The sequence below is a fragment of the Pungitius pungitius genome, chromosome 11 (assembly GCF_949316345.1).
Source record: "Pungitius pungitius chromosome 11, fPunPun2.1, whole genome shotgun sequence".
In the NCBI taxonomy this organism is placed as follows: domain Eukaryota; kingdom Metazoa; phylum Chordata; class Actinopteri; order Perciformes; family Gasterosteidae; genus Pungitius; species Pungitius pungitius.
Window position 1 is genome coordinate 6,128,793 of NC_084910.1, and position 13,610 is coordinate 6,142,402.

The 13,610-nt window shown below is 41.7% G+C and overlaps 1 protein-coding gene across 6 annotated transcripts in view; it reads left to right on the plus strand.

Moving 5' to 3' along the window:
* LOC119197309 (neurocalcin-delta A) overlaps nucleotides 1-13,610 on the plus strand; it is a 48,816-nt gene that overhangs the window by 9,389 nt on the left and 25,817 nt on the right. The gene's annotated exons all lie outside the window — the stretch shown is intronic.

Here is a 13,610-nt window from a genome sequence, read left to right on the forward strand (position 1 = left end):
GATCGATTCTATATGGGGAAGTTTTTATATATATATATATATATATATAAATGAAAATTAAAAACGTCAGTGAAGGACATCTAAATGTGATTTAAAATCTGTAAAAATGAAAAAAAACACAAAATAAAAAATAGGCAAAATAAAGTAATACCAATAAAAGTTACAGTTTAAGGAACTATTTCATTAAAGCCTTCTGCCATGATTTAAAATAATTCTATGAGTTTGTTTTGGGTATATGGAGTATAAACACAGAAGGCAGCATCTCCATGTTTGTCTTGGACAGAAAGCAGACCTGAGACGTGAGGACTGTTCAGGGATAAACCATCGGGCGCTTTATAAACCTTCGGTAGTTTTTCAACTGAAAGAAGGTTAGGCTTAAGAAGACTTATACAGAGATTCTTGAGAAGAGTGGCAGCTATAATTCTCTTGGTGTGGTTATTGAAACAAAGGTAACAGCTTAACAACATGACGACACTTGGTCTGGCTTTGTCAACACTTTTCATTTTTGGCTAAAAAAAAACGCCAGCTGTGATTTTGTCAGATTTACTCCCAGAGGTTCTGGGGAATCAAACGCAATCCCCTCCTGGAAAGTGGTAATCTTGACTGTTGATTTTCATAAAACACACCACCTGCCTAACGTGTTTTTATTTGATTCGCTTTACATTTGTGTTGTTCATAACAACGCAGTATTTTAATTTAATAATATTCTGTAGCTTTCATGGTCACTAGCTTTGAATACACAAGCAGACTCATCATGGCTTTTGATTTGATTAAATATATTTAAGTTGAGATATACAATAAATATTTGAACTGCTACTATGTTATTATTTAATTAATTTTGCAATTAATATATATGTAAAAATATATTTCCAGTAGCAGTAAAAAGTTAGGAAACACTTTCTCAGTGAAGTAAAAACGTTTGTCTGCTTCTGTATATTAGGAGCTCTCAGCCTCTTGAATGTAACAGCAGAGCTCAGCAGCTTGCTGCTAATGAGATGCTAATGCATTAAATCACACAGTCTTCTTGCTCATTGGAGACCACTGCCGTTTGATGTTTTGTAGACACACACACGCACGCACACACACACACACAGGTTTTGCTAATTCAATCTTTTACTCGTTTCCTACACTTTTTATGATTTTATTTGTTTTATTTTTAAAGGCACAAAATGCACGGAACTTGTTGCCATGGCATCTGGGAATAGACGGAAGTTGCGTCCATTTTGTCCAGAGACAACCTCTTGTGTCTGTCTTCACATTTCTTTCTATTATGGCTCTCTCCTTCACCCTGAGACTGAAACCATGTGTCTCCACGGGGGGGCCGACCACTTCCTTTTAATAAAAAATGACATCATCTTCCCACTAAATGATAGAAGAGTTGACAAAGCCACAAGTTGTCTGATACAGTAATACCCTCTTTTTGATATCATCTGCTCGCTATTGGCTTGATGAAATGCTTTTGAGGTGATGTAATCACGTTGAACACAGTCTCAAACAAAAGTTGGACTTTTCAAGACAAGTTTGTCTATTTTTAGTTTTGCATTTAGCGCATTCCACCGTCTCCCTGTACTGTAACAGTTGTTGACTAATTTTCTTATTGAGCCAGAGGTGGCCTACCATATTTGGTCATAAGAGAGGCCAACTTCTGGGTCAGCCGTGTTTGTGTATAGTTTCACAAATGGAGAGTGGTAAACGTTCAAGGCCCAGGACAATCTGTTGTGTGTGAGGGCATGAATGTACACACTAGTTCTCTCACTAATGGGGCTATTAAGCTTCTCTTGAGCCCAACCAGCTCTCACACAGGCGGAGGAAGTACTACCCGTTTTATTTGAAGGCATCCGAGGAGTGGGGAAAATGTTGGAAGTGACTTAATGGGTTGACTGTTGACTGTTGACCATGGTATGAATCCAAGATTGTTTTAAAATCAGCCAGAAATAGCCCCCCCACCTTAGTGATTCGTTGCGGAAGTAAAGGTGAATATGTTGTCATTGAAAAGAGAACGGAAATATTTGCTCACATTGTTGTAGTTGTTGTTAAACATGCAATGGGAATCTCATGAACATAATTCTAAAGTAGTTTTAGGAGATTTAAAAAAACAGTGAAAATAATATTAGTGCAAAAAACTGAGTAACTATTCTGTGAAAGCCACAGCAGCAACACCTCATGTTCGGAGTTGTGTCTGGTGTTACAGAGGACCCTCGCCTGGGCATTCATCATTAAAATCACTTTAAATAGTTCTCACTTCCCTTTCCCATAGAAAGAATGCATTGAAGTGAACCCACCAGCTACGGTTACATAGAACTCGGGCCACCCAATTACCACACATTTCCACACTGCATCTTATAGGTTTTTTGTCCCGAGTGGATGAAAAGAAAATCACAAAACCTGTGTGTTTATTTGCACGTGGCTCAAAATACAATGAAGTACATGGATATTTTCAACAATTTCTTACTGGAATAAGCAAAACCAATAAGTGCATCTTTATTATTGATCCTTAGTAGATGTGAACGTCAGCAGGCTTCATCTTTTGGGGACCCTGGGATATTTCAGTTAGTTGGGAAGCGATGGGCTCACTTATCTCAAGTCTCCCTTTACTTGCCAGCATGTATTTCCCCCCTTATCAACGACTCACCTAAATCATTACTGGTGTAGTCAGCTGTTCACTGTCACAGATGGTTTCATGGAGATCATGTTTGGTAACTCAGCATAGTTATCAGAGCTCCTTCTGGAACAGGTTTTTAGTTTGCCCGCAGAGTTGCTGCTTGTCAACTTGTAATGTGAACGAGCTGGGGGGGTGACAGGGAAAAGCTGTCATACTCTGGGCTGCATTGATCATTAATCGATCATGGAAGGGTAGATACTCTGATGAGTGATTAACTGAAATCCTCCATTCTTGAATAGATGAACCATTGTGATTGGCTACAGCTATCTTTTTGATCATGGTGCGTTCATACAAGAGACTTGCATCATTTTGGAACGTCCTCTCACTGGACAAACCCTGAATCTATCCTTTCTTCACCATCACTTCCCTATTTGAATTCCCTTACTTTTTTTAAATGTCAGTAGGTATCACATTGTATACTGGATATTTATGTTTGCAACTGACTAAAGAGCACAGCTGTTTTAGCACTCAGCTGGTCTGTACTTTATTTTAACTTTAGAGGCATTTGTTTTGGCCTAAAATGAGCTTTGAGCTTTTTCCAGCTCTCTCTCGCTCCTATTCTGATCTAAGTATAGAGGACCCAAGGACCAGTCTTAATTCCAGTAATTCCTGGCTAATTAGGTCATTTCTTTGTGAATAGTACAGTAGCTAAATTCGCCAGGTTGGAAAAACTTCCCTCATATGGCATCTGCACGGCCTTGTCATCTGCAGGTACTTGTTTTTAACATGTTTTACTATTTGAGATATATGATTTTACAGGTCGGATTCTTTGCAGGCTAAAAGGGTAGAAATGTGCTTTGTGAGCCCAGATAAAGTAGTAAATCCGGATTTTAATCCATCTGCCTTGGAACTCAAATTTACAACATTCCATTCTTTTTTCTATACAGCTTATCTTTAAAAGGTTGCGGGGGGGTGGGGGGGTCTGGGTCTGGAGTCAATCCCAGCCGTTAGTGAATCCGCAGAAGAATCATTTCTTAATGCCTGGCGGACAGTGCGGGGGCTTCCTAGCCGAAGGGCCTCCTCTCTCTGCCTTCCAACCTGTAGTCCTGGCATGTCGCAGTGTAGCCCACACAAGCACGCTCCACACATGCCACGATGGCCCTAAACATAGGGTGCGCTTGATTTTCTCAAAGCATAATGCTTTTCAGTAGTACCCTGTTGATAATCGATAATCAGATAATCAGAAGAAAAGTGAATCTTTTTAAATTGCACTTTTTTGTTTAATCGATGGATAAAAGCTGCTCCTCAAAGTGCAGTGGTGGTATTTATAGATTCAGTGAGTGAGTAGGCTGTTCTCAGCTTAAGTTACATCATTTGAGTCTTTTTTTAAACTACTTCTCAGTTGAACCTTTTTATTTCATGTTTGTGCACGAAAGCACCGTTGAGTCTGTTAAAAAAAGGCTGACGATACTGAATTGTTATGACCTTGTGTACTTAAGATGAACTAAATATTGAGTGTAAAGGGGAATACATCCCTCTCTAGCTGGTCGTTTTGGTCTATCAATAAACTGATTATTTTGTGTTGCGATTGACATGGATAGCGACAGGAGAACTAAAATGCACGACTCGGGAGACGGATGCAAAAGTCACAGGTGGATTTATTCACAGGTCAAAGACAGGCAACGTTTGGTACACAAAAATATTAGAAGGCAAACGTACAAAAGGGGTCATGCTCGAGACACAATCCAAAAACAACCGAGGTGGTAAAGCTAATCATAATTTACTAGGTTTGGAACAAATGGGGCTGGCACACTTTAACAACAGCAAAGCTCACGCAAGGAGAGGGTGAGTCATCGAGACACGGGTGGTCGAAATCGGGAAAGGGAGCGGCAATCTGCACACTGGCAAGCCGTGAGGGCAGGAATAAGCAAATAAAACTGGAATCCTGGTACAAAGTAACTTCACTAGCTTGACAATTCCTGACAGGCATACTGTGATATTCTGTATCGCTCAGGTTCAAAATCTTTTCATTGAATACATTTGAGAAGTTGAACATTTTCCTTGTCATTAATTAGGGGGTGATGGTGGGTCCCGGGACCAGAGGAGTTGAGAACCACTGGTTCAAAGGGGACACTCCGCAGCAGTCGTTGTGCGATGTCCAGTCCAAACAGCAGGATGCTGGGTGGTCAAGCTGCAGCCTGCTCCATCCCTGTTGTTTTTGGTCAGTGTTGTTTCCCATGCCTCTTGAGATGAGCCAGAGGAAGCCTTATGTGATTTCCACACAGTTCCCAGGCCCCCAGATTCCCCCCAACCTTCAAACACAGGCCTACACACTCAGTAACACAAAAGGACAGACACACACAAATACTTGTCCCTGATTTACGAGTAACTAACATTAAAAGAGATAAATGGCTGGATCATCCTTTGCTCTTTGGTACACACTTACTCCCTCTGAGTTGTCTACTATGAACACACCCACACACACACACACTATTCTGGGGATGCAGGGCTCTCGCTCTAAGGGACAGCTGCAGCTTGTCCACTTAAGAGGTCCACTGCATAAAACAAGAACTAACTTCAACTCTGCCTCATGCACTCACACACCAGGTCATTTGCAGTTAGCTTAGCATGATGAAATTGCTACGTTAACGCAGTATACATTAACGTAGCAATTTTATCATGTGTTAACATGCGTTTCAATTCTTTATTTTTCAACTGTCTTAGGTCTTTGTTGCATCTTCCTCTTTATGATGCGCCAAATGTTTCCTATGGGTGAAAGATCTGGACTGCAGGCTGGCCATTTCAGTAGGCGCATCCTTCTACGCAGCCATGATGTTGTAATTGATGCATTATGTAGTCTGGCATTGTCATGTTGGGAAATGCAAGGTCTTCCCTGAAAGAGACAACGTCTGGATGGGAGCACATGTTGTTCTAGAACTTGGATATACCTTTCAGCATTGATGGTGCCTTTCCAGATGTGTAAGAGATGCAGGCCTCTCCTTGTCCTCTTTAGTCCAGGTGACATGGCGTCCCAGTTTGACCACAGAATAGTTTTCCACTTTGCCACCTTCCATTTTAGATGAGCCTTGGCCCAGAGAAAACTCCTGCTCTTCTGGATCATGTCATGATATGGCTTCTTTTTTGACCTAGAGAGTTTTAGCCAGCGACGGCAAATGGCGTGGTGGATTGTGTTCACCGACAGTGTTTTCTGGAAGTATTGCTGAGCCCATCTTGTGATTTGCATAACAGTAGCATTCCTGTATGTGATGCAGTGGCATCTAAGGGCCCGAAGATCACTGGCATCCAGTATGGTTTTCCGGCTTGACCCTCACGCACAGCGATTGTTCCAGATTCTCAGAATCTCTGGATGATATTATGCACTGTGGATGATGATAACTTCAACTCTTTCTGATATTGCTCCACTATTTTTGCCGTAGCATTGGGGGAATTGGTGATCCTCTGCCCATCTTTACCTCTGAGAGACACTGCCACTCTGAGAGGCTCTTTTTTTTATACAAAAGCATGTTGCCAATTGACCTAATAAGTTGCAAATTGGTCCTCCAGCTGTTCCTTATATGTACATTTAAATTTTCCAGCCTCTTATTGTAAACTATTGCATTTCTTTTTTATTCACAATTTGTACAGTGTCCCAACTTTTTTGGAATCGGGTTTGTGTATACGTATGATCATTAATACATGTTCATCCTCTGATCTGCTTGAATGGCGAAAAATCTGTGCTCTTTCTTCTTTATGAATGTGATTATAACAGCTTTAAACATTCTAGATGTGTTATTGCTCCTCCAGCACACCATCAAGGGAGGCAGCCACATCCCCCAGTCCCCCAAAAGAGTTGTCCGGTGAGTCATGCTCACGCAGGGCCAACTGAAAAAAACCCCACAAAACGTTACACAATTCATTATCTTTAATATGCCGTTTTTTAGCGCCCTCCTCGTTGTGTTTCCTCTCCTTAGTCCAGCTGGGGGGGGACAATGTTCCCTTTGCCTAATATGGCTAATATAGCTTATCTGTGTGTGCAATGTTGTTCTCATGAGCTTCAGGTCCCTCACTCCTGCAACTGTCCCTGCCGGATCTGTCCCCTTGCTTTATAAAGCCAGCATGAAAAGCTAAATATGTTGTTAGCTTGAGCACATCCAGCTGGCCAAACCTTCCTGGTGGACCAGTGTCTACAACCTGTTCTTTAACTCTTTTACCTGGAGTTCTCCCCAAAAGCCTTTAAAGAGAAACGGTTAGTTGTTGAGTGGTGCTTGCGCTCACCACTGTCATGTTGTCAAAATGACGCCTGTAGAAACAGGTCGATTTTGGCAAAATTGTATGTCACACATTCATATATTTAATCAGCAATTGGCCAAACTGTTTCACAAGCTGTGTCTCCTTCTGCCTCCAGAAAACGTATACAATGCAGATAGAGATGGTAATCTACTTCCTATCTAGTTCAGTTAATGAAGATATGCTTCACCTCCGAGGCATGATATATTTCAGGCCGGGGGGAAAACATTTTTCTTTTAGTCAAATGAAATTCAAATGGTTAAGCCATGAAGTTTTAGCTAGAAGTAACAGCAGCATCTAGCTAAAGGGGATGTATGTGGTATATAGAAAATCAATCAATACATTCAATAAAAACAACAGCAGCAAAATAAGCTTCAGCAAACACCCAACTTGTATGCACATATTTTTTATTCTTTCTTGCATGGATACGATCTAATTTACCTAAAGATATTACTGAATAATGTAATATACCACATACATTGTTCTCCCCTTTAGCTAGATGCTGCTTTTTCCCAGACAGAAATGTACAGTTAGTTTATAATTATACCACAAAACAAAGGGAGCATAGCAACCAGGTTCAGTGTATTTTGTATTTATTCTCAACGTTTGTAACGTTACTGACTTAGTTATATTTCAGGTTCAGAACATGTCTACTTCAGCTCACTTTCATTCATTTCTGTTCATATTGATAATAATATGTGACAACAACAGTCACAACCTCAGTAAGATATTCATCCACCTCTAGAGTTAAAGTTACTTTTCACTCCTATCGGACCCGGTAACGTGAGCTGGTCGGGTTAGGTATTTGTTATGAAGGTATTTTGGTACATTAATGTTCATATATATTTAATTGATGTTCATAAGAAGCAGTTTATGGACCCTGGGGGAGGAAGGGGGGGGGGGGGTGGTGGTGGTGGTGGGGGGTGTTTGTTCTTACTTATTCTGTCTATTTAAAAACACAACATCGGTTACCAACATCACATAACTTCAGTGATTTCTGAGACTATGATGTTATATGTTATATATGATATAATAACTTTTATATTGGTAGATATTTCAGTGAATTCCACTACTGAATCTCCCTTGGCATGGTGCGATACGCTGGGCCCCAAAGGCTACGTCAGATGTGTCCTCTGCGTCCTCGGACTGGAACGCTGCATTTGTCCACCACATTTGAAAGAGTCGGAATGGGACCAAAAGTAATGAGCAGCTTCTGGAGGGTGGGGCTGCTGGATTGTGACATAGATAGAGACCCGCCTCTTCTGGGTCATTTCTCTGTGGCCCCAGATGGAGGAGAAAAGCATATATGTAGCAAAAATATTGACAATATGTAATACAGGACCTATAATAATTTCGAATTTCCTTTTTGTGGCTGAAGGATGGTCACATGGCCCTCCTTTTGCCAAACGTCACAGGGTACTACTAAACAGAACCTGGAGGTGTTATCTAACCGCTGCTATGTTGACGTAAGTTAGCAGATGTGTATTCTTGTTGAAATGGGATCTTTGCAGGATTAGTTTTTTTGATTTTGTTGCTGTAACACTTCCACCCCTGAATAAGAGGTGGGTCTGGTGTGTGCATGTTAGAAACAGATAAAAGAGAGTCACAGCTGCGTCTTGGATTCTCATTTCTTCTCTGTCTGGTGTTTGTTTGTCTTATCAAAAATGTTCAATGTATGGTATGCTGCTGCACCCGGAAAAAGGCTATTTCTAGAGAATTCCCATGTGTACACGCAGTTTACAGCTTATTATCTGGTGAATCATCTGATTCCATACTATGACTATGTAGATGCTTTTACGAAGCATAAGCTTGCCTGCCCAGCTTCCCCCCCCCTCCCCTCCGAGGTCATGCTAATCTCCCCGCTGTGGTTAACAGAAGTGAAGCTGCTTGAGTTTTTTTGTGTTTCAATGAGATCCTCTGGTGGAGTTGGTGGAGAAAAGGCTATTGTAGAGTCACTTTACTAAAATGGTTGGACTGTTGTGACCCGTATTATCGGACGAGTCATGCGTGGTCAAACTGATTCTAGATCCAATCAGGTTTTTTTTATATTAATTAACATTTTCACAAGCAAAGGGGGTTCTCCGAAGTTGACCAAAGCTCTGTGACTCACAGGAAGTAGTTGAGGCTGACATTTCATAGGCAAGCTCCATCTGTCCATCCCCTCCACGGCAGCAGACAGTCATCGATATGCAGAGACAACGGCTCTATTTCTGTATCAATGTTATTGATGCACGTGTACGTGTGTGTGTGTGGGTGTGTGTGTGTGTGTGACTAGAGCATGACTCATAGGGGAGGAGGTGGTTATGTGTCTTTCTCCCGACTCCCAACTGCTCCTTTCTGATAAGAGAGAGACTGACACAGTGGGCTCTGGTTAATCCTCTCCCTGACGTTCGCCACGAAGACACCGACAGGTCGTCCGTTCTTGTGTTCTGGTTTTCTGTTTATAGCATTTGAATCACACAGGAGGGAGTGGGTTGTAATGCTATTGAGTAACTCTTGAGACACTAAGGGGGTGCAAAAAAAGGTTTCTTTGTTATACAATCTGCAATTTGCCCACGTCCCCAGCAATAACAAGGAATTTAGTAGACAACCAATGCTCCTCTCAGTGGATTGTGAAGACAAATCAAAGATCAAGTCATATGCATTGATATAATACGAGTATGGCTAACAATAGACATGAGAGAGCCTCAGAATGCTACCGTGCTAAACTAAAGATGCTAAAGGAACATGCTAAACATCTTATGTGTCCCAGAACTGCTACAGTAGACGTTTTAGTGACTTCCATTAAACAATTTCGGCGACAAGCCCTAAACGTTCCTTAAACATTGGCTCTGCTTCACTACTATCATCTAGAATCTAGATGATAGTTTAGTTTTTATTTAGACAAAAACTGCTCCAAAATCTGCAATTATCACGTGAAATCCCAACTTTCTTGTATTGTCACCCCACAAGAAATGAATAAAGTGTACTTGAACTGTATCTATTGACCTCCACTGCTGCATTTGTGGATGTGCACCCCTCTTCTCTCCTCTCGTGACTGTTCATTGTTATATTGGTAACCATATGGTTTGTGGGAGATGAACTCCCATCTTTCTGCTGATTCCCGGGTGTGTTGAAATTGGCAGTAGACATGTAGTTACGCAACACCACCTTCTCGCCATCATGCCGGTCACTGCGAGCTGCATCTTTTCTGTGTTTCTGTCCTGACAGGATAGCCCCACGGTTCAAAGAGTTCCCCTAAAGCAGCAGAATGACTTGCACCCACCGTGTATATGGACTCGTTGACCTTCACACCAGATTGTGAAATGAGTTTCTACACAGACTATTTATGCGCAGACAGTGCTGTGACACAAGGCAAGACACAAAAGGCATTGTTCACACACCTATCCACAGGATTTAGCTTTTAGCAATACAATGGCTGTAATCTATTTGGGAAATCCAAAGTGTTTCATTTTTTGTAGGCTCAGGTTGTTTAGACACAATATAAACTACATATTTAGTTTCATTAGATCTTTATGTTACGGTATCAGACTCAGTCTTGCTCAGCGGAATTCTCAATATAAACATAAAGATTGGGAACATGAAATATTGATCAACAAAAGATTAAGAAAGGGGAATTAAAGACCACTGTGCTGGATTTATAATGATCTACAAAGGCATGTTATCAGTAGAAACGGATTAGCTTAGATTGTAGGTGAGTCCCACCAGCCAGACAAATATGTCGCATCAGGGGGAGCCGCAACCTTTCTACGCACAATATCATGAAAAATTCTACAATATAGAATTCTCAAATATGAAGAAAGAACAGGAAACAAACCGTATTCACTGTATGAGGAACAAGCCAACTCAATTCCATTGGCCCTTTGGAAAGGAGGGCATCCAATACTAGAGCTTTTCTACCACCAACGGAAGGCTTCTTTCCATAATGTCGTCAGACCAGGTTGAAAAATACAGAAGTGAGTGTGTTTTTCTCAAACTATTTCTCAGAAATTCCTTGGGATGACTAATGAGACCACTGCCATCTGGCATTTTAGGGGTATCATCATATGTGGATGTGTACATGCCTCTGTGTGTTTGCCAATTTGTTAGTTAAGACACTCAAACCTCATAAAGAGCTCTGCCCACCTCCCCACACACACAGCTGATTATCCACTTGTATAATAATCTGTTGTTATGCAAGGCCTCCCGCCCAGCTGCTGAGATTACGTCTCTCTGATGCATGTCCAGCCTTCAGCTTTTAAGTCTCACTGACCAATAACCGTTTTCCCTCTTCAACTGTATCTCATTTTGAATACACAGGATATTCAGTCGGTTGTTTCATACTGAGCAGATTTTTTGCAGCAGGCAATACATGGAGTTATTTAGAAATGAGCATGGAACAGTGACACCATGTGTGGAGAGTTTCCTCTCCCAAAGGAACGACTTCTGAAGGGTTTGCCTTGGAAGGAGAAGTTGTTTTCTCTTCTGCCCATGCCGTTGCTTCCTGAGTCATCAGGAGGAAGTTCCTCTAGTGCCGCTTACGCGCCTTACATCCCAATCCACACACACACACACACACACACACACTCAAACACACACACATAGAAAGAGTGTGCGCGCTTCTACAGAACTGCTGTGCAGAGTGTCTAAAAGTGGGTAAAAAGGCCTTTCAAAAGGTTAGATTAGATGTTCCTTCAGTACCAACATGAAACCTGCAGGTAAGGGAAATGTTGCTTTTGTAAATGATGGTCTATTTAGAGTCAAATTAAAGTAAAGTCGGACGTACATATGCATGTGTCTGTGTCCGTATGCGTATACAGCGAGGAGTGGACAATGGTAGTAGGGCTGCACGGTATGGTCAAAAATCCAAATCACGGTATTCAGAAACATTCTGACGGTATCACGGTATTGCTTTTTCAAGTAAACACAATAATTCACCCGAACAGCTGTTTGCTGCTGCTGGCCAACTTGCCGTGTTGCCACCAGAGGCTCGACAGACTTTGCAATGAATAGTTTTCAGATCTAACATAACTTACGTTGGATTTTCCAATTCCAACAACCCTCCAAACAAACACAGCTCCTCTTGGGCACATGTTGTGTTGGTGCATCTCTGGTCTCTTGTTGTTTCTCCTGTGTCGCTCTTTTCTGTGTTTTCATGTAGCAGCAGAGTTACTTCTTGTTGTGAGCTGTACCCAGCATGCAGTTCGATGGGGACATTTTTTATAAATATACAATTCTTAGTATTACAAAATGTTTATGTGTCACAAGCTGTTGTGGTGTTTTACCCTGTGAAAGTGTTTGTTGTGGGTTATTCATTGTTATAAAGTTATAACCATGATCAATCTCAACACACGTAAGACAACCAGCATCGGGCGCTCTGTGATGACGTGTAAACATAAAATCTGCCGCCTGGCGAAGAGCAACTTCAGTTGTTATGGTGTAACACCGGTATGAACAGTATGTGAGAAATTCACACCGTAAGGAGATCTTATACCGTTTGAACCGGTACACCGTGTAATGTTGCACAGTGTACCGGTGGTACCGCTGTACACTTACGTTGATAACGGTGAGGTTTTGAATATTTTTAGTACCGGTACTTCATTAAAAAAGCAGCAATCAGAGCGCGCTCAGTGTTCCGCTCCCTGTCCGCCTGCCTGCACGCATTGACTGGGTGGGCGGGGCTTCCAGCTCACCTGCACCAGGCAGCCGTCACTCACAGAGTCATGTGAAAAAAGATCTGTTCAAAAAGCTGGACAGGAACAAGCTGGTAAAAAGGGAAGCTTACAGATGTTTTATTTAATACTATCATAGATTGATATTCCAGTATCTTATTAGTGGTATCATATCGAAAGTATCGGGTATCGTATATTTTGTCTGCCTTCTGCTTTTTTTCGTATGTATCCCTTGGCAACCACTACTTCCACTTCATCATCCCCCAACCCTTCATTTATTGTTCACTAGAATCCCAGCACATTTTCAAATGCTGCCCTTACAAAACAGGATACACTGACACAACTCGGTCTTTTGAATGTGATCGACAATGTTTCTCCAAAGCCTTATTTTATAAACCAGTCATGACCAGTCAGCCCATTAGTGCCCCAAAACCCAGACTTTGGTCTATAAAATGTACTCCTCAACCAATTTACCCACCTGGCAGACTTTCATTTAAGTGTCTTTCATCATCTAATGTCTTTGCTATGTTCCTCTCTTCACTCTTACCTGTGCCTTACCCCCCCAGGTGTATGTAAATACATATGTACATATACTATATAGCTGCAGACTATTACAAATTACTTTATTTTCGCCGCACTTACCTCTGCCCGTGTGGCATTTCATTTTGTGTCTCTATCCAAGTGCGTCTCACTCAGCTCTTCATACCGTTACTAACAGCAGTCCAGTGGGGGCCATGGTGGGCGGGTAGCTGGGGTGACCCTGCCCACTGCCCCACCCCCATCTGGGCCCCACGGAGTTCCATTCAACCGGGCGTGTTTTCCTGAGTATTAGTCTGTAACTGAGTGAAAGTTTAAAGGTTTCTGACATCTCTGTTCCAAATACTGCTCCAGTACCTGAACGAGTTCAGGCCATTGTGTTTAGTCTCTTGTCTACTAATGACACATCAAGACCTACTGTCCAGTGGCGGTTAATCATACAGTTATATTTCATATCAGATCTTGTGTTGAGGTGGGCCGCTTCCCCTGAAGGGAAACTGCAGCTGCTCTATTCCCCACTTCCCTAAAGTAAT